Here is a 15,216-nt window from a genome sequence, read left to right on the forward strand (position 1 = left end):
GAGGGGGTGACAAGGGGGATGAGGAGGAAGAGGATGGGGACGATGGACGAGGACGAGAGGACGACGAGGAAGGCGTGGACGAGGATGACGAGGACGACGAGGAAGGCATGGACAAGGATGAGGACGACGACGAGGAAGGTGTGGACGAGGACGACGAGGAAGGCGTGGACGAGGATGACAAGGACGACGAGGAAGGCTTGGACGAGGATGACGAGGACGTCGATGAAGGCTTGGACGAGGATGACGAGGACGACGAGGAAGGCGTGTACGAGGACGAGGAGGAGGGAGATTACGGGGACGATGAGGAGGCTGGTGACGAGGAGGCTGGTGACGAGGAGTGGGGTGACGAGGAAGATGAGGCGGAGTTCTATCTCGGTGAGTCGGCCTTGATGGCGGAGCAGACCGCTATCCCGGAGTCCATCCAAGATGAGGCGTAAGTGGAGTCTAACCGGCGCTTCCTCCGGGAAGAACAGGCGAAGACCGATGTGCTCTTCGACGAGCTGGATGCGGAGCAGGAGACGGAGGCTAACGACGTCGATGTCAGAATGGAGATAGTGGACATCTCCGACGACGGGGAGTAGTGTAGTTTTGTTGGTAGATGTTTGCTTTTCCATGGTTTTTATGCTTTTCATGTTTTGTGTGTCTGTAAAGGTTGAACAATGTCAAGCAATCGTCGATGTCAGAACGGAGACAGTTTCGTTTCCATGTCAAGCAATCGTGTTTTGTTCTTAAGTAGTAGTACTACCCCGTCCCAAAATAAATGTGTCAACTTTGCAGTACAATTCACATTGTACTAGTTAGTACAGGGTTGATCGAATTAATTTGTGATGGAAGGTGTATGTTTTATTACAAATTGCAGTTTTAAGTACCATATTTGGGTCGGAAGGCGTATGTTTTATTACACTGTATTGTTTTATTATAGATTGCAGTTTCAAGTACAAAATAAACGTCTCAACTAGGGCACATATTTGATTCTAGAGATTTCAGTGTGGTTAGATTTGAATATGGTTTCAACATGGTTAGATTCTAGAGAGGCACTCAACAACATGCACAAAAAAGCCACAGATGTGCTTCTGAGAAGCACCGTCTTGCATGGTTTTACCGCAAGATGGGATTCGACATTTATCCAAGACATTCCGGGTTTTATAAGTGTAGAAAGAATTGTTTTTCACTTATATGTTGTGTGGCAGAGGCACGGCAATTACTTTTGTGAGAGGCATGAATGTGCCGACGGAACGGGCACGGTCACGTATGAAATAGGTGCAAGGTGGTCCCTAATGTCTCCTTAATGTATCATCTATACACTTTACTGTTACAAGCACGATCGTCGTTCTTGTCGAGGCACGGAGGTGAAGGATGGAGCCTTTGCCTCTGCGATAGTCACGTCGCATATTAAGAAGGAAGCAAATCTTCACAGACCCGATACGTCAGAAACTGGCCGTAAGGCACGCTCCTGCCTCTGCGTTTTCGATGACGTCACGTTTAGTGCCAGTGGGGTGGACGTAATGCTCGGTTTGCTGATGTTTTTGTTGTCAGCAACTTTCTTAACATGTTACACACGACAGAGGTACGGTTTTACCCGACGTAGAGGCATGCACGTAACTAACTGGAGGCACGGAGACGTGATTCTATGGGAGGTACGGACGCGAAAAGGATCGTGATGCAAGGACGTGAAGGTGTGCCTATGCTTTAAAGAAGCTTTCACTGACACATTTTCATTGCCGGGGGGGGGGGGCACGGACTATGAGCTCCATGTGTTTTCGAAGGCATTAGGCCTCATTAATGAACATATCAGAGAGAAGGTGAATCTTTTGGTTGACGTCTAGAATGTTGCGTAAAATGACGTGAAGCCAAGTTACGCACGGTCCCCTTGGTATCAGAGGCACATAGGCACATAAGTGCCTATTGTGGTGCACTGGAAATAAACTTGTGCAAAAGACAAGTAAACTGCAAGCAAACTACAAGGTTAACTGCGACACAAGCAAACCTAAATTTATAACAAGCAAACGGCAGTCTTGAGGGAAAGCAAATCTAATGAGAATCTAGAATGGCATGAGCAATGTTCTAGATACTTTTGTTGGCCGGGACCACCTGCTTCAGTAGTCGTAGTCGCCACAGGACCTAGCGCGCTTCCTGGTCTGCTCCTTGTCGAGTTTTGCCCGGCGAAGCCCTTCCTGGATGATGGTGAGGCGGCTCCATATCTCGTACGCAGCGTAAGCGTCCTTTGCCGCGTACTCGATGTGCCTCATGGACAGGGGCATGCACGCCCAGCGGCTGCGTTCTGCGTTGGTGAGCTCTACGTCGTGGACAAGGATGCCTGAGACGTCCCCAAGGGAGTCCAGAGGCTTGGTAGCTGTAGGCACCCTCCATTCCTTCTGGATGTCGACGAAGTGGGCGATCTCCAGTCCGACGCGGCCGAGCATCTCTATGTCGCCGTCGATGGAGAAGCCAACAAACGTGTACCTGGGGTCCGCGAGGAAGTTGTCGAACTTGGTGCAGTTCTTGTCGGCCGCGCTCAGTTGGAAGAGCAGCACCGGATGATCCTTGCCGACGGAGAGCTGGACGAGGGCGGGTTTCTGATCTTCGCCATGGTCGTTGGTGTACTTCACATCAACTCCGACGATCTTGTGGCGCTCGAACTGGAGGTGTCGCTCGTACTGCTCAATGGTGGTCGCCGCCTTGTGCAAGTCGTTGGTGTGGATCATGTGCAACTTTGTGTTGCCGTGGGCCTGCACCTCCATGAATTCCCTGGTGAATCCCATTGCCTGGAGCAGTTGGTCCTCCTGCAACCTGGTTTTTCGTGGGGAACAATGAGTGGGAGCGCAATGGCGATTTCTGTTCTTTGTGTGTGAGAAGGCCGCGACGGGAATCTAAATTTAAGGGCGGGGAAGTGGCAAAGGAGTGCATGATCTCACTGTCGATGCGGTTGTGCACATCGTGGGTTCTGGATCGTGGTTTTTCTTTGTATAAAAAATAAAAATAAAATCAACAGTTATATTTTTAACAACTGTCGTATCTCCAGCAAGTCGTGGAGATGATCGTTGTCTTGCGTAGTTTGCTGTCAAATGTTAACTTTTACAATTTATCTCGTGAGGCATGCAGGGGCAGTATGTAGAGGCACAAGTCTCTGACCAAGAAAAGCATGCTTCAAGTGGCTGCTTTAACTCTCAGACACACGGGCGTGGTACATTTATTGGGAGTGGCAATTGTTTTCAGTGATACATCCGCTGGTAGGAGCAGTGCTGTGTTTCTTCAGAGGCACTATTGTGTGTCCGTGTTGCAACTGACGCTATGAGATGGTTAGAAAGAACGAGAAGCAACGAGAGGCGTGGACATGCAGCTGCAAGAAGCACCCGTACAATGAGAGGCGAAACAAGAGGCACAGATACGATGCTACGTGAGGCACGGAGTTGAAGCTACGTGATTGCACGGACGTCAATTCGTGCTATGGTGCTACGTGAGGCACGGGCACGAACAAATAGCCGTGCACTCAACTACATGCGCAAAAAGCCACAGATGTGTTTCTGAGAAGCACCGGCCTCCATGGTTTTACCGCAAGGTGGGATTCGACATTTATCCAGGGCATTCCGAGTTTTACAAGTGTAGGAAGAATCGTTTTTCACTTATATGTTCTGTGGCAGAGGCACGGCTATTACTTGTGTGACGAAGGAATGTACGTCGAATGTACGTGACGCGAGGATTGACAATAGGCGTCCGTTACTGTTTTCCCGGAATGTTTTTGAATTAACTGCGAGAGGCATGAATGTGCCGACGGAATAGGCACGGTCATGTCTGAAATAGTTGCAAGGTCGTCCCTAAGGTGTCCTATACGCTTTACAGTTACAAGCACGGTCGTCGTTCTTGCCGAGGCACGGAGGTGAATGATGGAGCCTATGCCTTTGCGATAGTCACCTCCCATATTAAGAAGGAAGTAAATCTTCATAGACCCGATACGTCGGAAGCTGGCCGTAAGGCACGCTCCTGCCTCTGCGTTTTCGGTGACGTCACGTTTAGTGCCAGCGGGGTCGACGTAATGCTCGGTTTTCTGATGTTTTTGTTTCAGCAACTTTCTTAACATGTTACGCACGACAGAGGTACGGTTTTACCCGACGAACTGGAGGCACGGACGTGATTCTAAGGGAGGTAGGGACGCGAAGGATCGTGATGCAAGCACGTGAAGGTGTGCCTCTGTTTTCAAGAAGCTTTCATTGACACGTTTTCATTGCGGGGCCATGGCCTATGAGTTTCATGTGTCTTCGAAGGCATTCGGCCTCATTAACGGACGTGAAGTCAATTTACGCACGGTCTCCATAGGAGTGGAGGCACCGAAGTGCCTTCGTGGGTGTTTTAAGTAGTAGTTGGTGTTATTGACGGACAACCGTGCCTCTGTAGTGTTCTTCTCTGAGGGTCACGGGCGTAAGCAATGTTTTCCAAGGAGAATAAACACCTAACTACCTCTGTATTCAAAATGTTTTTCCAAAGTGTTCCATACGAACGATTTTTAATATTTGTGTGTGCAATGGTTTGTTAGAACATTGTGCACTGCTTTTAGGAGCATTCTGTAATTGTTGTCCCTGCATTTCGACGCTGCATCCACAAAGGTACTAGTGCATTGCATGCTCGTCATTTTTGTGGATTGCTATGTGTACCTGCTCTGTGCGTTACGCTAATCGTATAGTATCTGTACTGTGTTTATATTTTTCAGTTCACACCAATATATTCTAATAATAGAAAACTGCAACATTGCACTGGAAATAAACTTGTTCAGAAGATATGTAAACTGGAAGCAAACTACAAGGTTATCTGTACTGTGTTTATATTTTTCAGTTCACGCCAATATATTCTAATAATAGAAAACTGCAACACACTGGAAATAAACTTGTTCAGAAGATATGTAAACTGGAAGCAAACTACAAGGTTAACTGCGACACAAGCAAATCTAAATTTAGAACAAGCAAACGGCAGTCTTGAGAGAAAGCAAATCTAACGGGAAATCTAGAATGGCATGAGCAATCTTCTAGTTACTTTTCTTGGCCGGGACCACCTGCTTCAGTAGTCGTAGTCGCCCAGGACCTTGCGCGCTTCCTGGTCTGCTCCTTCTCGAGTTTTGCCCGGCGGAGGCCTTCCTGGATGATGGTGAGGCGGCTCCATATCTCGTACGCAGCGTAAGCATCTTTTGCCGCGTACTCGATGTGCCTCATGGACAGGGGCATGCGCGCCCAGCGCTGGTGCTCTGCGTTGGTGAGCTTCTTCTTCATGTTGTTGTAGTAGTCGTGGACAAGGATGCCTGAGACATCCCTAAGGGAGTCCAGAGGCTTGGTAGCTGTAGGCACCCTCCATTCCTTCTGGATATCGATGAAGTGGGCGATCTCTAGTCCGACGCGCCCGAGCATCTCTATGTCGCCGTCGATGGAGAAGCCAGCAAACGTGTATCTGGGGTCGGCGAGGAAGTTGTCGAACCTGGTGCAGTTCTTGTCGGCGGCGCTCAGTTGGAAGAGCAACACCAGATGATCCTTGCCGACGGAGAGCTGGACGAGGGCTGGTTTCTGATCTTCGCCAACGTCGTTGGTGTACTCCACATCAACTCCGACGATCTTGTGGCGCTCGAATTCGAGGTGTCGCTCGTACTGCTCGATGGTGGTCGCCGCCTTGTGCAAGTCGTTGGTGTGTATCACGTGCAACTTGTCGTTGCCGTGGGCCTGCACCTCCATGAATTCCTTGATGAATCCCATGGCCTGGAGCAGTTGGTCCTCCTGCAACCTGGTTTTTCGTGGGGAACAATGAGTGGGAGCGCAATGGCGATTTCTGTTGTTTGTGTGTAAGAAGGCCGCGGCGGAAGTCTAAATTTAAGGGCGGGGAAGCGGCAAAGGAGTGCGCGATCTCACTGTCCATGCGGTTGTGCACATTGTGGGTTCTGGATCATGGTTTCATCTCCCTGGTGGTGCGGTTGTGCACATCCTGAGTTTTTGATCGTGGTTTTTCTTTATAAAAATAAAAATAAAATCAGCGGTTATGTTTTTAGCAACCGTCGTATCTCCAGCAAGTCGGGGAGATGTTCGTTGTCTTGCGTAGTTTGCTGTCAAATGTTAACTTTTACAATTTATCTCGTGAGGCATGCAGGGGCAGTATGTAGAGGCACAAGTCTCTGACCAAGAGAAGCATGCTTGAAGTGGCTGGTTTAACTCTCAGACACACGGGCGTGGTACATTCATTGGGAGTGGCAATTGTTTTCAGTGATACATTCGCTGGTAGGAGCAGTGTTGTGTTTTTTCAGAGGCACTGTTGCAGCTGACGCTACGAGATGGACAGAAAGAACGAGAAGCAACGACAGGCGTGGATATGCAGCTGCAAGAAGCACTTATACAACAAGAGGCGCAAGTAGAGGCATAGATACGATGCTACGTCAGGCACGGAAATGAAGTTACGTGGTTCACGGACGTCAATTCGTGCTATGGTGCTACGTGAGGCACGGGCACGAACAAATAGCCGTGCACTCAACTACATGCGCAAAAAGCCACAGATGTGTTCCTGAGAAGCACCGGCCTCCATGGTTTTGCCGCAAGGTGGGATTCGACATTTATCCAGGGCATTCCGGGTTTTACAAGTGTAGGAATAATCGTTTTACACTTATATGTTCTGTGGCAGAGGCACGGCAATTACTTTTGTGACGAAAGAATGAACGTCGAATGTACGTGACGTGAGGATTGACAATAGGCGTCCGTTACTGTTTTTCCGGAATGTTTTTCAATTAACTTTGAGAGGCATGAATGTGACGACGGAACAGGCACGGTCATGTCTGAAATAGTGGCAAGGTGGTCCCTAATGTGTCCTGAATGTATCACCTGTAATGCTGCACTGTTACAAGCACGGTCGTTATTCTTGTCGAGGCACGGTCTTGAGAGTCATGAATGTGTCGACTCAACAGGCACGGTCATGTCTGAAATAGTTGCAAGTACGAGATGGGCAGAAACAACGAGAAGAAACGAGGGGCGTAGGCATGCAGCTGCGAAACGCACTTATACAGCGAGTAGCACAGCTAGAGGCACAGGTACGATGCTACGTGAGGCACGGACATGAACCTATGTGAAGGCATGGATGTTTAAGGTGACTGAGCCATAGGGGAAGGCGCTAGGTTTTTAGGAGAAGTGTTGTGCGGTTGACAGAGGTGTATGCTTGAGCTCATCGCAACAAACTACTTGGCATGACGCTATTCTGCGGAGCACCATAGTGAAAAATATGTATACTACTGACGTGCGGAGCTAGCAACGTCACTAAACTATTCTGAAACATACTTCACCACAGCCATTCATCCTCCATTATTATTCAGCGAATCCCTTTATTATTATCCAGAGATAAATAAACTAACCCACGTAAGTGTTTCACCTTCTTTGACAGGGAATTTTCACCACCGTCCTCTTGGACATAATTATATGCTCAGTTACATACCATGACATAACTAAATAACAAAACTGATGTGTACAGGCTGTTCAAAAAACAGACATAAATTACTGAACTAGGAAGTATAGCCACCGGCAACGCTCTATCAGGAAAGGTCGTTGATTATCATCCGCAGCAGCTTCATGTTTCCCAATGTTGGCCACCGCTTTTCAATTGTGACAAGGACAATTGAACCAACCCTTAGCTGAGCTTCCCGGGCAAAATCTGAAAAACCGGTCACCTCCATTCTGCCGTCGGTTCGTATGGAGTACGTTGTGCTCATGTCTATTGCATCATACATCTCTGTTAGGCTGATACCACCGTTTTGAGGTAGATATCCCAGGTTCATCTTTAGAAGCCTCACAACGGCAGACGGGATTCTCTGCAGATTGTACCGATATTACTAGATAAAATCAATGTACAAGGACATAAAACATCGAAAATAGCAAACAAAACCATGGCAGTGGATCAAAACAAATATTCAATGACTAACCAGACGACCATTTATGACATTGGTGACGTTTAGACGCTGCACAAAGGGTATGGTGGGGAAGTCGTCAGACTCAAACACATAGTATATCATCTGTCCAAATTGTCTGTATGAGAGGTTTACGCCTCGACCGAACACTGTTTTCCCAATGTACTCCCTCTCCGAGTCATTTAGAAAATCAAGAGCTGCATGGAAAAAATAACTCATTTTCAAACAAATTTGTTTAAACAGATGAACTCGGTATTTAAGTTTAAAATGAATGGTTAAATTCAATGCATGTGATCAAGTTGGGATGATAATCAACAGAATTGCATAAAATGTTTTCAAAATAACTTTGACTGTAAGTATGTCATTAATTTAGTGGACAGGGGTAGGAGTACCAAATTATGCTGATAAACGTAGTTGATAAAACAGGATGGAAGTTGGTGCACTTACCTAGTGATGGTTTGGGGAGGGGCCTGTGACCTCCTCGAGAATCACTGAGTCTCAGATCTATCTCAATGGACAGACTCCCAGTATCCAGGTTTATGATGATTAGATCTCGATAATGAAGATCGTAGTCACTAATTAACTTTTCCCAGCCAGGTCCATGAATTTTAGACCGGTTAGGTTCATCGGTGATGTAGATCTCATATGACAGATCCTCGTTGGTGATCAGTACTGGATTTCTTTGTTTTCCTTCTTCTTGAAATGCTTCCTCTTTCCACCGATAGATTGAAGAAGTGACTTGCTGCCTGCAGTAGCATGGCACATACTGCGCAAGAAAAAAAATCTTACCAGGCATGTATAACCAAGACAGATAGCGCTTATCATATATGTACCAATTGTTTTCAACAGGTTGCTATTTGATAAAACAAGGTACATCAAAAATTGAAAACATATCATTAAATGCTTAAATGTAGGCATTCCATTCAAACAATATGGTAGAAACTTTTATTTCCTTCATCAGAAAGATACACTAGTTGGTAGTAACTGATGGGCAGCATGGGGTGGCAAACATTTCTCCTTACCAGGCATGTCTTGAAGCATCGAGGAAGATGCACTGTTATCGCGCTGTGAAGAACGCCTGACTCCAGTCCGGAGCAACCGAAGTTGGTACATATATCACACACATGGTTTCCCCTGGAATACGTTGCAAAACAACGTTTATATGAAATTCTCAACACAAGGAAATTTTATTATCTTGAAAAACTATTCGGCTAAACCGGCATTTTTACATAAATAGTCGTTCACAAGCAATTTCCTAAAAGACATGTGCACAGCTTTTGATTAGAAGGTGAACAGTAGATATGGATATGTAATAACAGAGGAAATATGAATTTAATTAAATCAGCATTTTATTTTCCAAAAATGGTTGCTTAATTCATCACAATTCAGTATTGACTATTTTTAGAGCAGTTCACATCTTGGTTGTCAATGTCAATCAGTGAAAGGATTTCTGCTGCTTGGTTTTAAAAGCAGCTTTAGCAATGTATATTTCAAGACAAGACAGGCAAAAAGGAGAAACAATAGTCTATCATCAGGCGGCTCAAAGGAGTGTTTGTAACATTAAAATTATATGTAAATTCGTCGGAGCTGCACCCAGCAACAACGTCATCCGTGACCATACGCCACCGTCGCCGACGCCAACCACCGGAACATGTGTGGCTAGGTGGTATTTGAAACGGGTGATCCATCAACGTTAACCTTGCCTCCAGCGTACAGGACCCCAAACACTATCTTCAAGCACAGACGCCGACTCCAGTCAACAGCACCCCAAACGCCGACCTCCAGCACCCTGTGGCCGGTTAAGCAATAGAGCTCAACGTCTGGCCACTCGCTTGGACTTCCGGCCACCGCCGTTGTTTGCAAGACCTAACGGGCTTCAATTTAAACTACCAACCTCCCTCGGCGAAGTTCATCGCTCACCTGTGACTTGGACGCCGCAGGTCGCTGCAGCTCGTAGCGTTCTCAAGCACAAACGCCGACTTCAAATCAACCCCACCCCTAAGAGGCACGGTCGTGTACAGGCTCGGCCTCGTACTGCGTTGATTTGGTCTGGATCACAACGAATTTCCAGGCAATTCCTAGCATAACAGCGCAGATGCGTCGCTTTGAATCACGGAGAGATGAAACCAACAGAGAGGAAAACAGATCGTAGCGAAAAATTCACATAGAAATTAAGAGAAAATAGACTAACCCTGGATCTAGAGGGAGAATCGAGAGAGAAGAGACGATGAACGCTACAACGGGTGAGTGGGAGGGGGCGGTCTGGGTTGGCACAAAACAGAATAGACAGTTATAATACGCACCTGCTCACTGACATGGGGCTACTGTACAGCTGCGAGGACAAGACTATAGGCTTATTAGGAGCATAGAGGCACGCACGGACGGCCCCAACACGCACGGACTTAGATGCAAATAAGGCACGGTTTTGTTTCTGTTTTCGAAATTTTCTCAGTGAGGCGTTCACTGAGACAGGTTGTGCACGTCCATGACGCACGACCATGCTTCTGTTTTCCGAAGTATTTTTCCCTAGTACGGTCTCTTGGAGGGACAGGGACGTGAAGCCACGGTGCGCATCGTCCTGTAAGGATAAGAATGAGACGCACGGAAAGGCCTCTGTATTCTAAATGTACATGCGGACGGTTGGCACACGGTTGTACATGCGGACGACGCACAGACGTCTTTTGTGTTCTCCTAGTTGTTTTCGCATGACACGGCCATTCCTAGTTGTGTTCTCCTAGTTGTTTTCGCATGACACGGCCATTCCTAGTTGTGTTCTCCTAGTTGTTTTCGCATGACACGGCCACTCCGAGGGACAGTGGAGTGAAGCCACGGTGCGCACGGTTATGCAAGGAGAAAATGTAGTGAAGTGCCTTAGTTTTCGTAACATTTTAAGTTGCTTGTTCACTGAGAGAGGCACGGGTGTAGTTTAAATGACGCAAGACCGTGCTACTGTTTTCCGAATTGTTCATTTCTGACACGGTCTCTCGGAGGGACACGGTGTCTGCAATTAAAAGGGGCACGTAATCTTTCGCTTTGACGAATTCTTCGGATGCATGAGTTTTGTTCAATATGATAATGTGAATGGAAACCCAGCATCTAAAAAGTGATTGGAGGTTCGTTGCTGACCTTAAGTCATTATCACAGCATTCCAAATGTTTTCAAAGACGTGTTCACACGGACGTATGATTTTCACAACCTCTTGATGCACGTTCGTTTCCTATGGGGTGCACGGACGTCCTTCGGAGAGGCGCGGTTGCAGCAGTTGCAGGTTTGCAGTGGACGCATGTTTCTTTTAAAAGACATAATTTCATGCCAAGCAACTGAGATAAACAAGAGGATACTAGTTTGATTTTTGAGCATCTGTGTGAGCTGATTTCTTTTATCATTGGGTCCAGAAACATATGATCGATATTGAAAACAGAAAGCATGTACATAATTGCTTGACCATGTTTACACAATGCACTCATTCAATATAGCAAGTACATCTCTTCAGACCTGTTTTCAGCATCCACAGTTGAATGGATCTGGCAAATCCAGATATTCAACACCTGTGTTTTTTAAGTCCATGTGCATATGCTCACAAGTTGTTGTTAATTTAAGCTCTGCGCAATTAGAAGCCCTTTTGTCCATCTGCAGTACCTCTTCTTGCCGTTTGTAAAATTCACGAGTGAAATCTCTGCGCAGGACAAACTTAAGCCTGATGGTCAGTAGCATCCTAGCATTGAGAATAAAGAATGTCACAAATTCAGTGTTTGCATCTGTGACTTCATAGTCTTCCAGCATTAATATCCTCAAACAAATGTCGTGATTATTGAGAAACACCCGCTGCTTTTGGCGCTATTCATTTGTTATACCTCTTTGATCCCATCCTCCCCCCTAAACACACGAGAAGAGCAAACTTAAGAGTTAGTGCCAGTATATTATGCATATTATGCGTGGGCCTTCAACGTGTGTGAAATTATCACCTCGATAAACAAGTTTTGCAAGCATTGAAAGCATCGCAGCAAGTCAACAATCTCATCCAGATTAAAGCATGTCTGTGAGATAAACAAGGTCTTGACGGAATCCAGCACCGCGTGTAGGCTACTTATGCAGAGACCCTTCATTGAGCACATAATGTAAAAGCCACGGCTCATGGCACGTGAGGCACAAGGGTGCAGGGTCCGGAGGCACCGAAGTCTAGCCTCTACATGCACGTACGATTGTCAACCCTCTGAATGCACAAAATTACGGTGGCAGAGGCATGGATCAGAATACTCAGCTATGGAGGCACGGGTGTGTATTCTCTGCAATCACAAGGGTCACGGCAAGTGACATGTGAGGCACGTGTATTGAAACACCAGAGGCACGGAAATGAAGCCTCTTAGGCACGAGTGTCAACCCAATGGATGCACAAAAGTGAGGTGGCAGAGGCATGGGTGAGAATGCTCTGCTGGAGAGGCACCGTTGTGAGCTCTCTGGACCCGCGGGCGTCTGGCTCCACGGGCACCTAACAGTCATGGCTTATGTCAGCTATGGAGGCATGTAGATGCACGCACCGGAGGCACTGTTGGGGAGTCACTACATGCACGGGCGTGGTGTTTCTCTAGGCCTGACTCAGCATAAACCCTCTGTGGGTGCAGAAAAGTGTGCGCAGAAGGCGCCGAAGTAAGGGCTCTACATGCACGTGTACCAACCTTCTTGATACTCAGTTAGAAAAGCACGGTTGTGAAGTTTCTAGACAAAGTCTGACCTTAAGACGAAGAACAGCCGTCATGTCACGAGACACACGATTTTATTGGCCTACCAATCACGGACTTGCTTCGGTACTGGAAACGTTCCCACTGACGATTTCATTATCAGTGGGAACATGGTACTATACTAACAAAGAGTCAGTGTCATGACAGTAAAATACTCAGAATCTTTCCGCTGAAACATTGACGTTTGCACAGTTACAACACTTTCGTTTGCACAGTTACAACACTTTCTAATCAAGGATTGTTATGGCAAGCTTACAGACGGTACAAAATATTATAAGGGTTGTCTGTTCATGTTCAGACGAAACGCATGTTCAAAAGGGCGCAACAACATGTAACCCTGCAAGCTTGGACAACTTACTCCAGCTCTGTGTTCAGCAGTCACATCTAAATGGGTCCGTCAAATCCAGGTATTCAACACGCGTGAGTTTTAAATAAAAGAACTGGTGCTTGCATGCTCCTGATAATATAAGGCGAGCATGTTCAGAAGCCTTTTTGTGCGCACAGAAGATCCTTTTGATGCTGTTCGTAAAATTCTTCCGTGAAGTCTTGGTGGAAGCGATAGTTAAGCCTCATGGTCTCAAGCTTGCTTGCACTCAGAACAAAGAATCTCACAAATTCAATGTTTACAAGCAGGGTTCATAGTCATCCAGCGTTACTGTCTTCAGACGAAAGTCATCTCGTTTGACAAACGGTCGGTGCTTACGACGCCATGTATTTGTTTCTCCGCAACAGAGTCCTCCCTAGATGTACATGAAGAATGAAAATACTTAAGCTCTAAAAACAGAGATTCTGTCGAAAGAGCATCCAGTGTAAGGTATTTATTGGATTTTTTGTAGATACGGGTGTATGTAATACTAAAACATGTCTAGCCACGGGTGTATCAATTTACAGACGAATGTAAGACAAGCCTTTTAAGACATACAGTAGAAGTAGTACAGTATGCATGTTATGGGCTTTCAATGTGTGTGAGAATCATCACCTCGATAAACAAGTTCTCAAGGCTTCGAAAGCATTGCATCAGGGAAACGGCCACGTCCACTTCAAAACACATCTTGATGAGCAAAGTCTTGACCGTTTGAAGCACTGTTGACAGGCTGACTGCCGGCAAACCCTGCATGGTGCACGCACAACGATTTTAAAAATTGAACAAAAGGTTCTATTACATGAAATTTGTTTACTCGGACAAATGCAGCTGAAAACTAGGTACCTGGATAACTGTAGGGTTACGCGTGACCTTGGATTCAGAGAAAAAATCATGGAATTTGCCCACAGTCTCTAGTTTAGGTGCAGACATGACAGTTATCTGCAAGTTGCTGCTGAGAATATCGTTAAGCAACCGCTGAAGTGACGGGGCATCCTCTATAACAAGTTCGCCATGTCCACAGCGAATTCCAATGCTTACAAGGTTACGTGAGTTTATTCTTATGCAGCGGCTTTCCATATTCCAAGTAAGCAGTAGGCACCGGAGTGCGGGGCAACTAGAGTGGATGATGCTTTCAAGCGAGATGTCTGATATACCAACGTCCACAAGTGAAAGTCTCTTGAGCAGTGGTAGTTTAAGAGCCTGAACGTAACTGTCTGGTATTTGGCAAAGAGCAAAGGTGGCGGTGTGTAGGGAGGATGCAAACGGAGAGAAGGACGCCGGTGCAAAAGGCGCAGATGATGGGTGTGTGAGTGGTCGTACGACACACTCTCTCACGAAATCTGGGAACATGTAATAGAACTCGAGCACCTGGAGATTGTTCAGTTTGGATGATTTCAACCAGGCGTCGACGGCGGAGGGTCTGGACTGGAGGTAGCACGCCGGTATGCAGAGACGGTGAACTGCGCCCACATGGGCGGAGAGGATGGCTTCCGGAAGGGTCGTATCGTCAGTGCCAGATTTGCGAGGGCACCGAGTTCCGAAGTGCCTTTCGCGGGCGAGCTCCCAGGTAGGAGGCGCCACGGAGATTTTCTCGATATGAACTGTTTCTAGAGGCTTAAAAAGACGAGTGGCAGGGATCTCACGACAGTCGAGATTCAGAGGAGCGGTGGGCCATAAAGGATGCCATCAACGAGAGAGGATGCGAGTACGGATGCTATCCCTGATGGGGAACGAGAGATGATCTCACCTAGGATGACGTCCGGGAGATCGCTGATGCGGTCCGGACGAGTTTTTTTCCCGTGCTCCTCAGATCCGGTGGGCGGACCCTCACCGGTCCCCGCCGGTACCGCCAAACACCCAGAGGAATGCGTCGTCGGTGGCACGAGCCTTGCCCTCTTGGTATGAGAAGCATCGGACTCCATCTAGGAGCGACGGGTGCGGTGGATCTGGAAAGACAGTTTGGAGGACGGAGGTGTTGCAAAACACCATTTATCAGAAAAAGTAGTATTTTTTAAGTGATGTCGCTGCGAGAATAGTGACATCGGACAGTGGCAACAACTCGTACTCCATGCCTCCACTTGATTCACGCACATGCCTCTCCGAGCAGCGTGTCACTACAAACATACTGAACACGGACGCACGATCGCAACTCTTCTTGTTGACATGGGACGCATGACCGCAAGTCTTCTTCCTAATAT

At 47.0% G+C, this 15,216-nt stretch overlaps 1 pseudogene; it reads right to left on the reverse strand.

The window, feature by feature from the left end:
- Nucleotides 1-5,049: 5,049 nt before the first annotated feature.
- Nucleotides 5,050-5,732, reverse strand: LOC123170345 (exonuclease mut-7 homolog; annotated as a pseudogene).
- Between the last annotated feature and the right edge of the window lie 9,484 nt (nucleotides 5,733-15,216).

The sequence above is a fragment of the Triticum aestivum genome, chromosome 7D, assembly GCF_018294505.1.
Source record: "Triticum aestivum cultivar Chinese Spring chromosome 7D, IWGSC CS RefSeq v2.1, whole genome shotgun sequence".
In the NCBI taxonomy this organism is placed as follows: domain Eukaryota; kingdom Viridiplantae; phylum Streptophyta; class Magnoliopsida; order Poales; family Poaceae; genus Triticum; species Triticum aestivum.